General features: G+C 39.2%; 2 pseudogenes across 2 annotated transcripts; both read right to left on the reverse strand.

The window, feature by feature from the left end:
• Positions 1–7,540: 7,540 nt before the first annotated feature.
• Positions 7,541–17,529, reverse strand: LOC308419583 (solute carrier family 2, facilitated glucose transporter member 3-like; annotated as a pseudogene). Its single transcript has 2 exons — positions 17,514–17,529; positions 7,541–9,008 (listed from the first exon to the last, which is right to left on the reverse strand). The product of its transcript is annotated as a solute carrier family 2, facilitated glucose transporter member 3-like (transcript).
• Positions 17,530–18,020: 491 nt separating this feature from the next.
• Positions 18,021–19,991, reverse strand: LOC308419584 (serine/threonine-protein phosphatase PP1-gamma catalytic subunit-like; annotated as a pseudogene). The gene is made up of 3 exons: positions 19,956–19,991; positions 18,921–19,871; positions 18,021–18,080 (listed from the first exon to the last, which is right to left on the reverse strand). The product of its transcript is annotated as a serine/threonine-protein phosphatase PP1-gamma catalytic subunit-like (transcript).
• Between the last annotated feature and the right edge of the window lie 508 nt (positions 19,992–20,499).

The following is a 20,499-nucleotide window of genomic DNA, read 5'->3' on the forward strand; positions in this document are numbered from 1 at the left end:
GTTTTTGGAAGTCACAATTATGCTCATACCTAAACCACAAAAAGACACTATAAAGAAAGAGAACCTCAGACCAATTTCACTCATGAACTTCGATGCAAAAATACTCAATAAAATTCTTGCAAACTGAATCCAAAAACACATTAAAACTATCATCCACCATGATCAAGTAGGCTTTATCCCAGAAATGGCTCAATAAATGGAAATACATCAACTTAATCCACTATATAAAGAAAAAAAAAATACATGATCATCTCACTAGATGCTAAAAAAGCATTCAACAAAATTCAACACCACTTCATGGTAAAAGTCTTGGAAAGATCAGGAATCCAAGGCCCATACATAAACATAACAAAAGCAATATACAGCAAACCAGTAGTACCATCAACTAAATGGAGAGAAATTTGAAGCAATCCCATTAAAATCTGGGACTGGGACTGGACAAGGCTACTCACTCACCCCTACCTATTCAATATAGTATTGAAAGTCCATGCCAGAACAATTAGACAAAACAAACAAACAAACAAACAACCCCCCCCAAAAAACCCAAAGCGAATCACATTGGAAAGGAAGAAGTCAAAATATCACTATACGCAGATGATGTGATAGTATACTTAAGTGACCCCAAATATTTACATTTACAGCTGATAAATAACTTCAGCAAAGTGGCTGGATATGAAATTAACTCAAACAAATCAATAGCATTCCTCTACACAAATGATAAATAGGCTGAGAAAGAAACTAGAGAATTGACAACCTTCACAATATTTACAAAGACTATAAAATATCTTGGGATGACCCTAACCAAGCAAATAAAGGATCTTCATGACAAGAATTTTAAGACTCTGAAGAAGATCTCAGAAGATGGAAGATCTCCTATGCTCATGGATTAGAAGGATCAACACTGTAACAACGGCCATTTTACTAAAATCAATCTACAGATTAAATGAAATCCTCATCAGAATTCCAACTCAAATTTTTATAAGTTGGAAAGAGCAATTTGAAAATTCATCTCAAATAACAAAAAACTTTGAATAGCAAAATCTATTCTCAAGAATAAAGACACTTCTGGTGGAATCACCATCCCTGATCTCAAGATATATTACAAAGATATTGTGATAAAAACTACATGGTATTGGTACAGAGATAGGCAGGTAGATCAATGGAACAGAATTGAAGACCCAGAAATGAGCCCACACACTTATGGTCACTTGATCTTTGAGAAAGTATCCAAAAATATTCATTGGAAAAAGGACAGCTTCTTCAACAAATGGTGTTGGCTCAACTGGCACTCAGCACGCAAAAGAAAACAAATCAATCCTTTCCTATCTCCTTGTACAAAGCTCAAGTGCAAGTGGATCAAAGACCACCACATAAAACCAGGTACACAAAAATTATTAGAAGAGGAAGTGGGGAACACATAGGCACAGGGCTAATTTTCCTTAACAAAACACCAATGATCTATGCTCTAAGACCGAGAATTGACAAATGGGACCTTTATGAAATTGTAAAAAATTGTAAAACTAAGGATACTGTTAAGAAGACAAAATGGCAGCCTACAGATTGGGAAAGGATCTTTATCAATTCTACATCTGATAGAGGGCTAGTATCCAATATATACAATGAACTGAGAAAGCTGGACTCTAGAGAATCAAACAATCCTATTATAAATAATCCTATATAAAGAAATGCTCAACATCCCTAGTCATCATGGAAATTCAAATCAAAACAACCCTGAGATTCCACCTCACACCAGTTAGAATGGTGAAGATAAAAATCTCAGGTGACAGCAGATGCTGGTGAGGATGTGGAGAAAGAGGAACACTTCTCCACTGTTGGCAGGGTTGTAAGCTGGTACAATCCCTCTTAAAATCAGTCTTGGGGTTCCTCAGAAAATTGGACATAGTATTACTTGAAAACGTACCTATTCTACTCCTAGGAATATACCCCAAAGATGCTCCAACATATAACAAGGACACAGGCTCCACCATATTTATAGCAGCCTCATTTATAAAAGCCAGAAGCTGTAAAGAACCCAGATGTCGTTCAACTGAGGAATGGATATAGAAACTGTTGTATATTTACCAAATGGAGTACTACTCAGCTTTTAGAAACAATGTCTTCATGAAATTCGTAGGCAAATGGATGAACTAGAGACTATCATTCTGAGTAAGGTAACCCACTCACAAAAGAACACACATGGTATGCACTCACTGATTTGCAGATACTAGCTCCAGAAAGCTCTGAATACCCAATACCCAAGAAACAATTCACTAACATTATACATCTCAAAAAGAAGAAATGATAAAATGGGTATGCCTCAGTCCTTCTTAGAAGGTGGAACAAAACAGTCATGGGAGGAAATGCAAGGTCAAATGGAGGAACAGTGATTGTAGAAAAGATCATTCAGAAGCTACCAAACCTTGATATCTACCATATATGCAGCCACCAAATCCAGGCCCTGTAGCTGATCCCAAGAAGTACGTACTGGCAGAAACCAGAGAGATATGCCTCCTCAGGGACTATGTTAGAGTCATATAGATATAGCTGATTATGATTGCAGCTAACGATAGGACTTATCATAGGGACCCCAATGAGGTTGCTAAATAAAGTGCCTAAGGAGCTGAAAGGGAAGAACACCATTATCAACTAACCAAATCCTCCAATACTCCCATGGACTCAAACACCAAACTTTGAGCACACATTGAGAGACCTATTGATCCAGTTGTATATGTAGCTGAAGATAGCATTGTCCTGCCTCAATACAAGAAGAGGCTTTTGGCACAGAGAGGGCATGTTTTCCCAATGTAGGGGAATGCCAGGGCAATGAGGTGGAGAGGGGGGATCAGGAGGAAGTGCACTTTTGTGAAGACAAATAGAGAGGGAGGGGGGATGTGAGCAGGGCAGGGAAAAGTGATAATATCTCAAATGTAAATACAGAGTATATAATTAAAAAAAAATAGATATGCCCACTGGCTCAGTAGTGGCATGGATACGATGGGGGGAAAATGCCACTTTTAGTTGAGTTTAAGATCTGCTCCACAAGGTAGAACTCACACCTTGTACTACTAGCTGAACAAACTGTGGCTAGGTAGGTCAGAGATCATAGAGAAAGAAAAGTAACAACAACAACAACAATAGTAAATATTATTTAGGGTAAACATGCATAATATTAAACTTAACCGAAATTCTTGCCTTTATACCCATAGATGAGTCCATTTTTCAACTCTCATAAGAAATTTTGTTGAATTCTCTCTCTCTCTCTCTCTCTCTCTCTCTCTCTCTCTCTCTCTCTCTCTCTCTCTCTCTCTCTCTCTCTCTCTTGTTCTTTTTTTACACTGTATAGTCATTAATCCAGGAACCCACAGCTAGTCAATATGCAGAGAATAAGAGAGGAGTGTTCAGCTTTAAATTGGACAACCTCTTATCTCATTGTTAATGGTAGGGCAAAAAGATTCCAAGAGCTACAAGTTCACATCTAAAGTGAAACAAGATTGTTGGCCTTGACATGGCTGATGTACTCATAAAGTCTTCACACCTGTGACTCCAACCTTAAGATCAGTATAAGTTCAAGCCCTGCAAAATTCTAGGATTTCTAGGGGAGAGACTCATCAAACTCCACACCTGACTGAGGTATTGTTGCCAATTTGCTTGTTTCTAGGGGAGTCAAGGGTAGGGTTTTTTTTTTTTTTTTTTTTTCAGGAATCTGAGTCTTGAGAAGGTATCCAGGCTCCATTTGGTGGTTCCAGTTTAGCATACAAAGTTGTAATTTTTAAGTAGCTTCAGCAAGTTTAAAAAAAGGAAACAAAATTGGAAAGCAAAATTGTTGGATGAAAGGGAAGGACATGAAGTGGAAAAAAATGGAGGGTATACTTAATCAAACACATTATGCACATGTATGAAATTCTATTAAACCAAAAGCTAAAATAAAAGCTCATGGCTACAATAATTGTGAAACTAAATCTTCAGCACTGGGATTATAGATGCCTATCTCCAGCCCATAGTTATTTCATATTTTACAAGAGTCTTGTAAGTTGTTTATTATTATATTTACCTTCATTTTAAAGACCTGTGACTTAGAAATAATGAAATGAGTTGTTTAGTAGTTGGAGTCAGTTCCTTAAACAGGAATTCAGGCTCTAACTCCTGGTCCATCTTACCTGATCATACTGGTTTCCCATGCAGCTTTCTATTACTGATTTCATGCAGAGACATTCATAATGTAGGTAGATATAATGGGAGTTTGAACACATACCTGCTCTTTTGCTCCATGGAGGCCACTGTGGCTCTCACACATGTGCTTGTACACAGCTTAAGAAGCTAGGCCAATAGCTTCTTTGGGAGCAGAGGATAGAACCCAAACAAATATCTCCTCTCAGGCTCTGTTTCCATCATAAGATATCTTCCTCCAGCTTTTCTATGTTTTACTCCTATAGGTAAACAGAAGAAGAGTTGATTCATGATACAAATCCAGAATCGCTTAGTAAAACATAGAGAAACCAGAAAAATTCTCAAAGACTTTACTGCTCCAAATCCAGTAAGTACATCAGACATGGTCTTGAAAGAAAACTTACAAATGTTGGAGAAGAAAAACTGAACACTTGAAATAAATTTGAAATTAATATTCTAAATTATTATTGCAATTTAGTGATCTTCATGCACTGCCTGTCTGTTTCTTTTGTGGAGTGGAGTGTTGCTACCACTCTCTTCCCTGAGTGACCATAGTGGGAGACCAATCAAAAGCCCCACTTGGCTGCTATGCTGGTGTAGTGACATCCCGTGTTGGGATAATCCTATAATCACAATCTCCATGACCAGCACAGCTGGGAAGTCACCTCTATAGAGATTCTGTGATCACCTTTGTGGGTGGATGTTTGTGCTCTGTTCACAAGTAAATAAGGGGTAAACCCTGATCTTTGCAAGCTCATTCTTTTGTGTCTCAGAAAAGACATTTCAGATAAGACAGCTCACATTCAGAGAGACACAGTGGACTCAGCCCAGAAGAAAGGGGGGTGTATGTTGAAATGTCTCCTTTTCTGAGTTTTTTGGTTTCTGCCTACATTTTTGAAATGTAACCAGAAATCACTTCAACTTACCACACTATACCCTGCAGGCTTTTTGTTAAATCTCTTATCATTTGGAAAACAAACTTGATCTCTAGTATTATTCACTATGCTTCTTTTCTCACACAGATGTAGACAGAGGTTACATCTTGCTCAAACACTTGCTAGCTGTACGTCCTGGGGCAAGTCACCTAGGCTCTCTAAACTGCAATTTATCATCTGTCATAATAACTTACCTATAGAATGGTTATATAAATTAAAGGGAATGCTGTATGTAAGATACACAGCAATCTCTAAATTTTACCTGCTTTTATTTTCTGTAAAACATTACATTGATTGATAGAGTTAGAAAATGTGGCAGGTTAACTGAGTGTGGTTTGTTAGCCTTTCTGCCTCCACTTTCTTGGATTTCAGCATGAGTTTCTCCTACAGGCAAATGTGCTTTCAAATCCCACTGACTTTCAATGTGACCATGACTTGCTTTTTTTTTTTTTTATATTCAGAAGTTTTATTTCAAAACAGAAACTACAGTAACATTAATAGAAAGTATATATGAAGATATTTACAAGCTGGCAGTTGGCAAATGTAAAACCTCCACCCAGCACTAATGCAAACTCATGGAGGAGCAGAAGAGGTTAATTTAAGAGTCATCTTTCCCAGCAAAGCCCCTCTCCATAGCAATGTGAGTTTGAAAATCAAAGTCTCAATGGCCACATGGAGTGGTGAGTGAGCACTGAGATACCACTCTATGCAAAGGTTTGCCTACCGGGTCTGAAATGTGTAAGCACCAAGGAAGGACAATGAGATCCAATGACCTATGGAAAAGAGGAGAGGGTCATCAGAGTTGTCTTCATTTAAGGAAGTGGAAGAGAGGATGGTTGGGGAAATCTCTGTGACCTATGGTAGGAGAGAATCTTGGCATTTTTCTCAACATACTAAAATGTCATGTTTCTTAAATCCCTTTAAATAAAGCCTCCCTCTCTGCCCACAACTTGCTCTTAAGGAGCCAAAGTTCTGACCTCATAGTTTTCCATTGTGCCTCCTAGCTGGAGTGAGGCAGAGCCTTCTATCCTCAGACCCCAAGAAAGCACTCCTCTCCAACATAGACAGGGAAGCCAATGAGTGGCATCTAATCCTGGGTGCAAGCTCTGCCCAGCATAGGCAGTGCTGCTTATGTAAACAGGGTTGAGTTCCCATAGTCGATCAAAATGGGAAAAAAAAAGCTACAAGAACAAGGAGACCGGGGAGTTCACACCCAGAGCAAAGTGACAGTGTAGACATGCATGTCAAGGCCCCTTGGGAATGTAGCACAATAGCACAGGAGCGTGAAAACAAAGGCAACCTGAGACTGTAACAGATGTAGGCTAGCATGCCTTGACTCCAGAGCATCAATGTACTCAAATCCAAGTTAGCTCTGGATCACTTTAAACCAAAATAAAACAAATCAACACATAACATCTCTTAAAAAACAAAGTTGAAAGAAAGTAATAAATATCTCTCAAGAACTATGGTCTTTCCATCTCTCACACTATGGTTTGGTTATGGGAGTGACGGACAGAAAAGGTGAGTTCACGGGATGGAGAGGGTGTTTGGTCCAGGGCAAGGAGAGGTTTACATCGAGCCCTGCCTTTTCTGGACTTCATGAAACATAAAAGTCCATCAATACCACTAATTACAAAGCTCACTTTTAACAATAAACCTAGATTTTAGTAACACTACATAAAAACTATAATCTTTAAAGAAAAGGCCCACAGAAAGCCTTTTAGTACAGGCACTCACTCTTCTGAGAAATAATAAGAGAGTCTCCCTCTGTCTGCAATGGAGGTGACTCACAGGCCACCAGTAACATCCACCTCCTTGCTTTACCCCCCCCCCTCTAGCACCAAATTCTTCCCTCCAGAAGCTACTTTAAGCACCTCCTTCCACCCTCAATTTTGTTACTTTCATTATTTGGTAAAATTACACTTAAAAAATAAATATTTATGCAGTTCAACCTGAAGGTAAAACAAAACAACAGCAAAACAAACAAACAAAATGACTCGTTGCTTTGTTGTGCAGAGCAGTATCAAGTGAGGAGGGCTCTTATGTTCAATCCCTGGGGCCCTCCACACTGGGTATAAAGATCTGTTTCCTGGCAAGCTAAGGCAGTGGTAGGGGTGGTGCTGCCTCCCACTCCTCCTCCCTAGTTGTCCTAGTGAGTGGTTTTAGAACCTAAGGGGAGCTGTGACCCCTCTCATCCTGATATGAAGGTAGGCTTACTTGGTCTCTCCTGATTACAAGAGAAATAGTCCTCAAAGCAAACACTTAAAAGCTATCAGCAATCTGACCAATCCCAGCATTGGGTGCAGCCGAGTATTCATAGAGTGTGCTGAGTGAGAATAGCAGCACTCAGAAGCAGTCCTGGTTTATACTGATGAGTTCTCCCCACTTCAGGGGAGGTTAGTTTTCACAGTGGAGGGAAGTGAAGGAGGAGGTGTGGCTCAGGCATTGGCAGGGCTCTCCTTGACCGGCTGCATGCTGTTCAACTCTATACCAGCAGAGCCTTTCCCAGACTGCGGGTGACCCTCCAAGGCCAAGGCAATATCCTCAAACGTCTCGCCTTTGGTCTCTGGGACTTTGAAGAAGATGAAGATTAGGAAGAAAACGAGGAAGGTAGCGAAGAGGATAGTTACAAAGGCTCCCAAGGAGGCTGCAGTTCAGCAGAAGAATATTCCAACCAAAATGTTGGAGTTCAAGTTAGAACAGCCCGCCACTGCCATGGCATCTGGTCAGTGACCTTGGCTGAAGAGTTCAGCCACAATAAACCAGGGAATATGGCCAGGTCCAAACTCAAAGAAGAGCACGTAAACCAAGATAGCCACAATACAGATAAAGCTCATAGCTTTGTATTCATCCTTTAGTATCAAAGAAATCGTCATGAAAACAGAACAAACAGCCATGTCTCCCAGGCCTATCTTATGCAGGGTTCTCCTTCCTGCCCTCCCCACCAAGAACAGAGAAACTACAGTGAAGATAGTACAACCATACCTGATCCAATTGTGGCATAGGTCAGTTTCTGGACACCTGCCTCCTAGAAGATTCCTGTTGAGTAACAGAACACAGCACTGATCCCAGATAACTGCTGAGACACTGGAGGACAATAGAGATGAGGAGGGGCTGGAAGTAGCTAGGTGACCTGAAGAGCTCCAGCACATTAATATGCTTGTCCTGTGACATCCTGACACTCTCCTCTTTCATCTCCTGGATCTCCTGGACCACATTCTGGGTGCCCCACAACCACTGGAGGATTTCTGTAGCTTGCTCTTCCTTCTTTTTGTTAATGAGAAAAAACATTGGACTCTGAGTGCAAAATGGAAGGGTTGTGCTTTGTAGGATAGCTGGAATGACGGTTAAGCCCAGTAGCCAAGACCACAGCTCTTCAGAACCCAGGATAAAGTCTAAACCAAAGACCTGAACCACCAGAATACCAATAATGATGCACAGCTGGTTTAGTGTGTCAAATGTACCACAAAGGGCAGTGGGAGTCACCTTTCCAATGTATATAGGCACAGCGCCTATGCACAATCCACAGAAGATGCCAATAACCAATTGGCCCAGGATTAGCATTTCAACAGATTTCACTATCTTGGCGAATCCCATAAGGCAGCCCCCAATGATGGATGGTAAATTAACTATAAGCATGGAGTCGAGTCGTATCTGCCAAAGTGGTTGACTAAGAGTCCAACAGAAAAAGAGCCAACAGAGAAGGTGGTCACACATAAGGACCAAAGGGCGGTCAGTAGCCCCTTGTTTAATAGGTCTTCTAAATGCTCTTCCAAAGGGTAGTTAAAAAATCCTTTATGATTGTCTCCAGTGCATTGATGACTCTGGTGCTGTAGCTAAACTGGAAAGAACCGATTGCAGCAACACTAATAGTGAACACCAGAGATGGGGTCACCTTTGGTGTCCCTATAGTCCCAACCAAGTTTTCAAGTATTAAGGTAGATCAAGAGGTATCCAGCCAATGTCTTTGCCTGCAAGTTTTCCTCTTTCAGTCATGAATTGCTTTTTAAATTTTACTTTTTCTTTTCTTTCTTTTTTTTCTTTTTTCTTTTTTCTTTCTTCTTTCCTTCCTTCCTTCCTCCCTTCCTTTCTTTCTTTTTTTCTTTCTTTTGTCTAAGCTGTGACTGTTTATTGACTGACCAGATTATAAAAAAATACCATGGATGACACCTTAGTTCATCCTTCTAATAAGACAGTTTATCTAATTTTCCCTATTGCCAGCATCTCCACCTTCTACAACTGAGTTGTTCTTTTCTTCATTCTACCTTGTGGGGAAGATAATTTGAAGAACCACAGGAAGTGATTTGCTCCTTGAAGCATTTCCCAACTGTATAGATCTCATGAATTAGATCCTCCATGAAGATGATGCCAATTTTACCAAGACATCAATCAATCAAAAAATTATCTGCCAAGGCAATCTACCTTTTATTAATGTTGCCATTAATCTCACTCTCCTCTTAAGTTCATGTGTATATTCACGAATTTCAGACACATACACAGAGATAAATATAGCCTATGGACTAGAATGTATGTTGACAGGGGTATTGTCATTCAGGTTTGAGTCTCATTAATTTTGAATGATTGAGTTATCATTCATTTTGACTTAATAAATTTATTTACACATTTTTTTGGTTAAACAATATGCTTGGAAGTTGGCCAGATTTCAAGGGTAAGAGATACAAAAGATTGGTGTAGAATTTTGGTCTTGTTTGCTATCAATGACCCACAGACTAAAATCATCCAGAGATAGTGGGAGTTTAATTGGACTACTCTAGTTTTATTTATTTTTTTATTTTTAATACAAATTTTCACATTTTTCTCTTTCTCAATTGCATCTTTGCCCTATGGCACTTGCATTAAATGTAAAAAGACTCAGTGTAACTAATTTATCAAGTTTCCTTGGAAATGTTTTAGGCAAAGACAGATAAGAGATAATCTCTAGGTACCATTGTTGCTTCTTTTCTAACTTTGACTAGTGTAATTTTGGGGTACAGAATCTTGAGAATTTAATCTGCATTATTTTGACTAGTGGCGTCTGGTTTTGCTGCTTGTAAAGAAACCTAGAACCTTGGAACCCAGTATGTAAGGGAAGTGAAGTGCTCACTGTGATGTTAAGTTTGCCAATTTGTGTAGTGTTGTATACGGGGATGAATGTATGGTTTACACTAGAGGAGTTGTATAAACAATATATCACTAGGTATGTAATAATAGTTGCCAATGGACTAGAGCAGTAGAAGTCACATGATTGACAGGAGCACCCCGCACTGCCTCTCTGTATGAGCTTGTTATGTACAGAATAGTGTCCTGAGGAATCAGAAGACTCAAGGTTAATAGCAGTTCTTTTCTAGTGTGTCTCTTTCACATGGAATAGTATCTGTGTTAAGGCTACAGATCTAGCTCATTATTCATTTGCTTGTGAAGTACCTACAAAAATGCCAAATATGAAGAAACAAATATGTAATCATCTTCATAATTGATTGGGAATTCCCCATAATTGTGGACAAAATGACAATAAGAAAAAACTTAATATTAAATGTTATAATAAAAGAAGTGACCAGATGAGTGTATGGATTCCCCATCTGGGAACCATATGCAAGGTTATAAGGCAAGAGTGAGAAATGCTCCTTAAGAGAAAAGAGGCAGTGGTTACATGATTGAAGGAAAACAGAGTATTGTTTTCACCTCCCACTTAGAGATCGCATCCTTTCATGACCGAGAAGCCTGGCACATTTAAAAAGAGACCAACAGCAGTGTTATGGAGTGGATTTGTTTTTGTTTGAACTGAGTTGGTGGTAAGAGTTGAGGGCCTTTTTCTGGAAAATTTATGAGTTCAGCAATGAGGAAGAAAGACATTATCATACAGTGAAGAGAAAAGCATTGTTCAGTGACATAACAAGGTGTGGGTTACTTAGTCATCAAATATTTAATTAGACAGAGATATAAAAATTTTTTCTGCACTGATTAAAAATAAAAGTAATTGAGATTGCAGCAATGAAGTTGCTTTTTCTTTGTTGATAATTTTAAAACTGAGAAATTTCATTGCCTAATTTAATGCTAAATATCAGGCCCTTTCTATAACAACTATTTGAATAATGAATGAACATCACAGCACCTAAATGTATTTGAAGAATCATTGGAAATATGGATAATATAATGGGTGTTTAAAGGGTGTAACATTTTTGGTGTTCTAAATTAAAAGCCTCTATTACTCTTATTGTGATATAATTCAATAACATTTTAAATTAATAAGTAATTTACAAGCTGGGTATGGTGTTGCATTTCAATTTCAGGAATATTAGAAGCTGAGACAAGAGGATTGCCTTGAGTTTAAGGCCAGACTGAGTTCCATTGCAGACCCTGTCTCAAAGCAAAATCAAAACCACAAAAGTGATTTAAAATATACAAAATAAATAGTAGCTAGATAAATTATACACATCCCAGGAATCATGTAAATATCCTACAAGGTTTATAGAACTACAAATAGCATTTTGTTTCTTAATGTATTCTTTTAATTCAGATACTGATTTGTGACAGTACCAGAGGTCTTTACCTCCCCTTTGTAGCCTGCAAACCCACCCCCACCCTTTCTGCTGCAGGTTTTAGGAGGAAACGGATGTTCTCATGGGCAATATCTGCTGGTGTGGCTCTCTGTGGAAAGGCACACAGGAGCTTGTGTTGGAGTGATGGTAAATGAGGAAATTCATACAAATAGAGGGACTTGGGCTATTTTCATATTTGGATCTGATGAACAAATACATTTATTGTTAGTGTGCTGCCAAGAAAAAACTAGAAGGGGTGTGTTGTTTTCATGAGAGACTCTGCTGCTGCTCGAGAAGGAGTTGTCTGTTTCCTCTGCCACACAATGCAAAGATGCATAGATTTCTGCTGCTATCTGAGTCACATTTAATTGCACTAAACTTTTCTGCCTTGCTGGAAGAACTTTAGGGTCAGACATGTAAAAAAGAAACTTTGCTTTGAAAAACTAAAGAGATTCACTTCCCGATTCTATATTCTATTTAGCAGACACACCAAAGATATGAGAGGCATTATTATGTAGGTAAACAGTCAGTAAAATACCTATAATGATCTTAAATGAAATGATAGATAGAGAAACCATAGTCCATTTAATTCAGAAGGGGCCCAGGATAGATAAGTATTCAATTACTGAGAATGTTTAATTTTTACATAGGCAAAGCAGACATCAATGTCTTCACATATTTTAAACTTGGATACTTTGATTATCAAATTCAATCATGCAAGAAAGGGGAAGACAAGAGGCATCAAGTCCCTTCTGTTTCCAACAGACAGGGCAGGTGCAGCAATGGTAGCAGTTTTCTGAGTCAGATATGGCAGGCTTTTATTATGTGCTGATGTGTTTCATTAACATTTAGAATTTACAAATGAAACCTTTGTAATTTCCAGTTATAAAGAGCACATCCTGCAAATCATGTAAATTATGCATTGTATAATCTGCTTCATGGAGGTATATTGTGTGTGTAGAGCTGGTGATTGCTACCTTAGGCACTGATGTGCTGATAGAAGATGCACACAGCAATAAACTGCTAGGTGTATCCTGACCATCATTAGAGTTGCTGTCCTAGGCTCTTTTGCCTCTTCCCGAGGTCTGCAGTAGCCTTCTGAACTCTCTCTCTCTCTCTCTCTCTCTCTCTCTCTCTCTCTCTCTCTCTCTCTCTCTCTCTCTCTGTCTCTCTCTCTCTCATTCAGTTTTCAACCCAGGAGCGAGAGGTTTTGACATGATATATGTCATGTTCAGATCTTTGGTGACTTCATCCAGGTACACTATGCTCTGTCCCTCTACTGCTGCCACTATATACTTATTTTTTCCTTACAGGCTATGCAAAAGATACTTATCTCAGGCAAACAGCAACCTCAAATATTACTTTCTTTAACTATTTTATTAAGCAAACTTTTTTTTAATAATGTCACAAAAATTCATAGTGCATACTGAAAATAAACCTTGGCTATTTTTGCTTCTCATGCCCAGGACATTTTTTATATGATATTTAATTTGAAAGCTATGACATAATTTATCTACAGTGTTTATTACTTTTCAAGCATTAGAAAACAAACTCCCAAAAGTAAAGAATTAAAAACAGAACAAACGAACCAAAGGAAACCTAAAACCATATAGTAAAAAAAAAAGAAAGAAAGAAAACCAAAAACCAAAACCTTCCACTTTCAGGAGGATGTTTACTTAATACAAAGTTAATTCATATGCAGTTTTAATGCAAAGGAATCCTTCAACAGGAACTTGATGTTCTCCTCTGTAACATCTGCTAAGGGTAGACTACAATATCACAACAAAACCAGCATGGATAGAGTCTATAGCCTTATTTATATTGCACTAATTTTCATCTGCCCTTTTGTAAATATGTAGTTTGACTCCATTTAATCACATGTAGATTAATGTGAAGAACATTTTAGTCATAACACAGAAATATTGAGAAGATAATGAACAAAGATGTTTATTTTATTCACTGATGTGCTTAAAAGATCTGGATCTCACTAATGAACAGAGTTATTTTGTGCAAATCTCTTGTATATCATATTATAAACATTTTACTATAAAATAATTTGAAAGCATATTCTTTTTTTCTTGGTTGTCAATTTAAAATCTATAGGTTTACATTATAAATGTTATGCTTTAAACATGTATAGTGGCAAGGTTTCTCTAAAATGTTAGTTATGACCCTATGACTACTAAAAGTATCAGTCTTAAAACTGTGATTATTTAAGATCATAGGCAACTTATTAAATATTACTACTTCTTTCCTTGTTTCTCTCTTCATTCTTTGTTCTTTAATGCAGAGAACAAAATGCAGTGCCTTACGCATAATAATAACTGACTATGCTATTGACATATTCTTTGAACCAACTACTCCCCATTTACTTGGAGTGAATGATGAAATTAAAAAAATAAAAGTATTTTGTGCTCTGATAGAAAACCAGGCAGGCTGTTTGAAGTCCTCTCTCTCTATTTCCCTAGACCCAATCCCTTAATCTAGTTCCCAGTACGGCAAGAGATCACCAGCTAGACACTCCTCTATTCCTGTTCATGTCTGTTGCCTATCTCACAGACACCTCTTGTAACCGCTCTTTCCCCATTCATCAATATACTCCAACCTCCAATACCAGCAGAAAATCCCTATGAACATACCATATGAGCAGGTCAGGAAAACAAGCAAACACAGCCAGCACACTCTTCAAAAATTCAAAGAAGAAACAGAAAAGAAAAGACAAAACACCCACCAACAAATACCAATCCAGAAATCAACATCTAGACCTATAATAAACCCAGATATCTAGACACCAATATAAGAATTCAATCAATAAAAAGCCTAGGCATTAGGGCTCCATTATAGCCAAGCTATCTTCTAGAAGGTAGGTTATGGATTTAACCACAGCAGGTCCTCATTATTCCGACATAGCTGAAGCACAAGAAAAAGACCATAAAACAAATATATGAAGGTGAGAATAGTCCTTAAAGAGGAGATGAATATACCCATCAAAGAAACCTAGGAAAAGATAAACAATTGGAAGAAATTAATAAACCACTCAAAGATATCTAAAAAAGCACAAACAATTGGAGGTAATAAATAAATCCCTTAAAGAATTGCAAGAATACACAAATGGTTGAAGAAAACAAATAAAATAGTTTAAGACCTGAAAGTAGATATAGAAGTCATAAAGAAAACACAAACTGAGGGACATCTGGAAATTAAAATTTTAGGAATTTGAATATAAGCAGTGGAAGAAAGAATCTCAGGCACTGAAGATTCACTAGAAGAACTGGATACACCAGTCAAAGAAAATGTTAAATCTAAAAATTAAAAAGAGATCTGCCACCAGGAACAGCAGAGATCTAGGGATACATGCCTAGTGAGACTGTGCTCCAAGTAGCCAAGGAACAGAGAGCTCTGTGCCGAGCAAGGAAAGTGCACTTCCCCTACCCCCAGCTTGGTTCAGGAAACCAGGAACGCTTCATTGAACTGTCTGTTTCCAGCCGGTAGGCCTTGGGTGCAGAACAGGCGCTCAGACCATCTGCCACCAGGAACAGTGGAGATCCAAGAACACAGGCCTGGTGAGAAGGCATTCCAAGTAGCCCAGGAGCATAGAAGTCTGTGCAGAGTGCTCAGAAAGTGTGCGCTTCCCTACCCCCCTTGCTTGGTTCAGGGAAGCAGGAACCCTGCTTTGGTCTGTCTGTTATCAGCTGGCAGCCTGTGCATACTGAATAGACACTCAGACCATCTGCCGCCATAAACACTTAGAGATCCAGGGACACAGTCAAGGTACATGGGAGAGATGAGAACCAATCACTGACAGCAAGACCACGTATAAACACAGACAACAGGATGGCAAGAGGAAAGTGAAAGAACGTACCCCAGGAAAACCAAGACAACCTGGTAACACCAGAACCCAGACCTGATGTCCCGCGCAACCGTCTAGCCTGCAAGAACAACGCGGCACACGAAATAGGATTCTTCTGCGGTAAACTTTAATGCTCTCAAGAGGCAGAGCATAAGCATACATCAAGTAGAAGCGAAGACCACGAACTATCTAGCCCGTCCCCTTATATAGGAATCAGTCCTTGCCTTGGACGTGGAGCCCCCTGATTGGTTGAAACTCATCAGGCCATATGACACCACGGGAGAGGCTGAGCTCAAGGAGTGGAAAGTTACCCAGCACGTGTGCACATGACTTGTTTACTGCTAACTCCAGCCGGATGTCAGCGCCATCTTGTAATGGAGAATGTGCAGGCAGCGCCCCACAACCTCCCATCACAGCAAACAGTAAAATGCAAAACACTCCAGAAAAAGAAGACTCACAACCGAAATCCTACATCAAAATGATGATAGAGATCCTTAAACAAGAACAGGAGGAAAAACAAAGTATTAGAAGCTTTTAAAGAAGAAACAAAAAAATACTCAAAGAACTCAAAGAACTAGAGGAAAACAGAACCAAAGAGATGAAGGAATAGAAGGAGGAATTTAAAACTGAAATGAACACAATAAATAAAACACTAAAAGAGAAAACCCTAGAGGTAGAAAACCTAAAAAAGAAATCAGGAGTCACAGATGCAAGCATTTCCAACAGACTAGAAGAGATGTAAGAGAGAATCTCAGGGGCTGAAGACATTGAAAACATAGATAAAACAGTCAGAGAAGATGCAAAACCCTAAAAGCTCCTAACCCAAAATGTTAAAGTGCAAGTGGATCAAAGATCTCCACATTAAACCAGGTACACTGAAACTTTTAGATGAGAAAGTAGGGAAAACCTTAGAATTCATAGGCACAAGAGAAAATTTCCTGAATAGAACACCAATGGCTCATGCTCTAAAGTCAAAGATTGACAAATGGGACTTAATGAGATTGCAAAGTTTCTGTAAGGCTAAGGTCACTGTCAAGAAAATGAAACAGTAGCCAACAGAGTGGTGAAAGATCTTTACCAACCCCACATCAGATAGAGGCCTAATATCCAAGGTATATAAAGAACTCAAGAAGCTAGACAACAGAGAATCAAACAACCCTATTAAAAAATGGGATACAGAGCTAAACAAAAATTTCTCAATTGAGGAATATAGAATAGCTGAGAAACATCTAAGGAAGTGCTCAACATCATTAGCCATCAGTGAAATGCAAATCAAAACAACCCTGAGATTCCACCTCACACCAGTCAGATTGGCAAAGATCAAAAATTCAGATGGCAGCAGATGCTGGCAAGGATTTGGAGAAAGGGGAACACTTCTCCACTGTTGGTGGGGTTGTAAAGTGGTACAACCACTCTGGAAATCAATATGGCAGTTCCTCAGGAAATTGGACATAATACTAACTGAAGACCCAGAAAACTTTGACTAATTCCAGGCTACATCCTGTTTTACATGGACTTCATGTTCATTTTATCTAGTAAGATCTTAATGCACACTATCAAACCTCTTAAAAAAAAAAAAAACACTGACAAAAATGTATTTGTATACTTTTAGACAAAAATGCTTAAAATTTGTACATTTGTCTTTGCTTTTTAAAATAAAGTTGTTCAATAAAAAAACTAAAAAGAATAAAATTAATACACAAAAGAGCCAGAAAACCTCTCTGCATAATAGCTGTTTGTGGGTCTCTCATTTAATTCCATCTCTAGCCTGAGAGAGCTTCTCTGATGATAGCTGAACAAGGCATCAAACTTATTTTCTTTCTGCATCTGCGAGATTCCATCTTACACCTTTCAGAATGGCTAAGATCAAAACCACAAATGAGAGCTCATGCTGGCCAGGATATGAAACATCCTCCATTACTGGTAGAACCGGTTGTACAGTCAATATGAAAATAAATATGTTTTCTTAAAATGTTGGGAATCAATCTACCTTAAGACCAAGATATAATCTTTGGTGTATACCTAAAGGATAGTCCATCTTATCACAAGAAAACTTGCTCAGCAATGTTCATTGTGTCTTTATTCATAATATCTAGAAATTGGAAACAACCTAGATGTTCCCCAACAGAAGAATGGTTAAAGAAAATGTAGTACATCTAATCAATGTAGTATTAGCAGTTAAAAATTACAACATGAAATGTTCAGACAAATGGCTAGAAGTATAAAAAAAATTTCCAGAGTAAGGTAACATAATCCCATAAAAACAAATATGTATCGATTCACTTGTAAGTGGATATTAATCTTTTTTTTTAACAAACTCGCATTTAATAAGTCTGAAATCATTCTCAGCACATGGCATTGTACACGGGCATCTGTGGAAACAGATTCATTTTAACAGTTCATAGTTTACAAAAGTCATAGATACTGTGAGTTCTGTATAAACTGGTGGATGGCAAGTTAGTTCCTTTTGATTTATAAGCCTCAGTGTCTCCTCAGAATAAAGAATGTAGCCAAAGAAAGCATTATCAGTCACTCGTATAGGACATTGTTGTTTCTATAATTTGAAGCGTTCTGAATGGACGGGTTCAACTGTAAAAAGATTACCCAGTGAATAGACTATATGGGAACTGTACAAAGTGTCATTAACCTCCATCATTAAGAGCTTACCCAGCACTAAATCACTATTGCTAGTTAAAATAACCTGCTTCTGAGTCCCCACGGAGGCAGCCTGTGCACGCAGCCTCCATGCCCTGGCCACCTCATGTCCAGGGCGTGCCAATACAGTCGAACAGAAACTTTGGCTTTAGGAAGGAATCACAGACATTGAAAAGAATGACTTTAATCATCAGTAAGTGTGCAGTGGGAGGGAGTGTGCTTCAGACAGCCTGGGCAGTGTCACTCCTGCTGCCATGCTGCAGACACTAGTTTGTACATGACGAGACAGTGAGAGAAAGCAGGCCCTTCCAAACAAACTTGAAAAAATGTTCACAGTGGTTTGAGTCAACAGAATGCATTCATGACAATTACATGTACAGACTCACACACCCTAGGGCTCTCTTTATATCCTAAAGAAAACAAGCATTTACATTATTCATGATTTATACTAAGTTTTAAAAAAATGTCAACTGTGCACTCTTCCCTTGGTCAGAATAAACTGCCAGGGTGTACAGCTTAACACCATCACCAGAGCTGTCCACAAAGGGAACAGGTAAAACACACAAAAACACTTTCTTGAGAATGAAGTGCTTCACTTGCTGCTATAACCAGCAAGTGCCAGCAGTAATCAAAATGGAGAAGGGCCCAACAGGTCTACCTGGGCAAGCTGACCAGCACATCACAGTTTAAAAAGGAAGGTTATGTACGCTATGTTACAAGTCCCAACTAGGCAGTGATAAGTGACATCTATTTCTTTGCTTGCTTTGTGATCACCCGTGGCCGTGTGACAGGTCTCGGTGACAGGTCTCGTGGCGTTGGGCTTCTTTTTCTCTGCAGGCTTTAAAATCTGGAAGGAACACATGAGGGTCTCGTCTACACTCATCATGGCGCCCGCATTGTCAAACTCGCCACAGTAGTTGGGTGCAGAAAACAGAGTCACTACCTGCCTCTTTGCAAAAACTCATACCCATCTTCAACCACCTGATGGGCTCTACATATAAGATCCAAATCATGCTTATGGAGAAATTTTGCAACCACTTCTGCACCAAATGTGAAGGACACTCTGTCATTTTCACCCCAGCCTAAGACATCTTTATCGGGGTCAGACCACAAAAGATCACAAAGAAGACCTTGATCTGGTACATCAGTCGGTCTCATAATTCGCTGAATCTGCTCCATAGATTGAAGATCTGGTGATAAACCTCCATGACAGCAGAATATCTTCTTGTCCACGATGGCTGCTATCGGTAAGCAGTTAAAACAGTTTGTGAACGTTTTCCACAGCTTAACGTTGTATCTTCTCTTACACTCATCATAAAATCCGTAGATTCTATTGATGCTGGCACACTCATGGTTTCCTCTGAGAAGAAAAAAGTTCTTCGGATACTTGATTTTGTAGGCCAGCAAGAGGCAGATTGTCTCTAGTGACTGTTTGCCTCTATCCACATAGTCCCTGAGAAACAAATAGTTGCTTTCTGGAGGGAAGCCACCATATTCAAATAGACGGAGCAAATCATAATACTGCCCGTGGATGTCACCACATATCTTGAGTGGTGCTTCAAGTTCTAAAAGGATAGGCTGACTGAGGAAGATCTCCCGAGACTTCAGGCAGAGTCCTCGGATTTCGTTCTCCTGGAGTTGGACATTCTTAACTGGCTTGGACCCTCTCACTTCCAGCAGCTGTTGGATGATACTGTCGATGTTGAGTTTATCGATATCCGATATCCACCATCACCGTCCCGCTGCCGACCCTCCCGCACCGGCGCCGCCGTCGGCTCGCGCCCTGGTCTCACTCTTCCTCCTTCACACCATGAGCCAATGAGCGGCGGTGGCAGCAGCAGCCATGGCGCCCCCCCCCCCCCAGCCGTCCCGCTCCAGGCTTCCTCCTCTCGCCACTGGAACCATGAGAAGCGATATTAATCTTTAACTAAATAAGCAAGCTACAATTCTAGCTACAGGGTTTAGGTAAAGAGAATGGGTAAAAAAGAATACAGACATCTCCCTGGGGAAAGGAATTAGAATAGATTTGAAAGGTGGATGGGGGCAGGAGGTGACAAGAGTGGGAGAGATTAGGTCAAGATAGAATGGATGGAGAGAGTACAGGGGGGATGTCTTGAATTAGGGAGAACTGGGAGATCTGTGAAAACCTAGTACAGTAGAAAGTTGCTGGAGTCTATGAAAGTGATCCTAATGAGGACTTCTAGTAATGAAAAAATATGAAGTCTCAACTGACCATCTCCTTTTCCCCCCTCTTTTTAAAAATTGGATTATTCTTTGTATTTACATTTCAGGTGTTATTCCCTTTCTGCCAATTCCATCTGCCATTCACCTCCCACTGCCTCCATGAAGGTGC

The sequence above is a fragment of the Micromys minutus genome (genome assembly GCF_963924665.1).
Source record: "Micromys minutus genome assembly, chromosome: 4".
In the NCBI taxonomy this organism is placed as follows: Eukaryota; Metazoa; Chordata; class Mammalia; order Rodentia; family Muridae; genus Micromys; species Micromys minutus.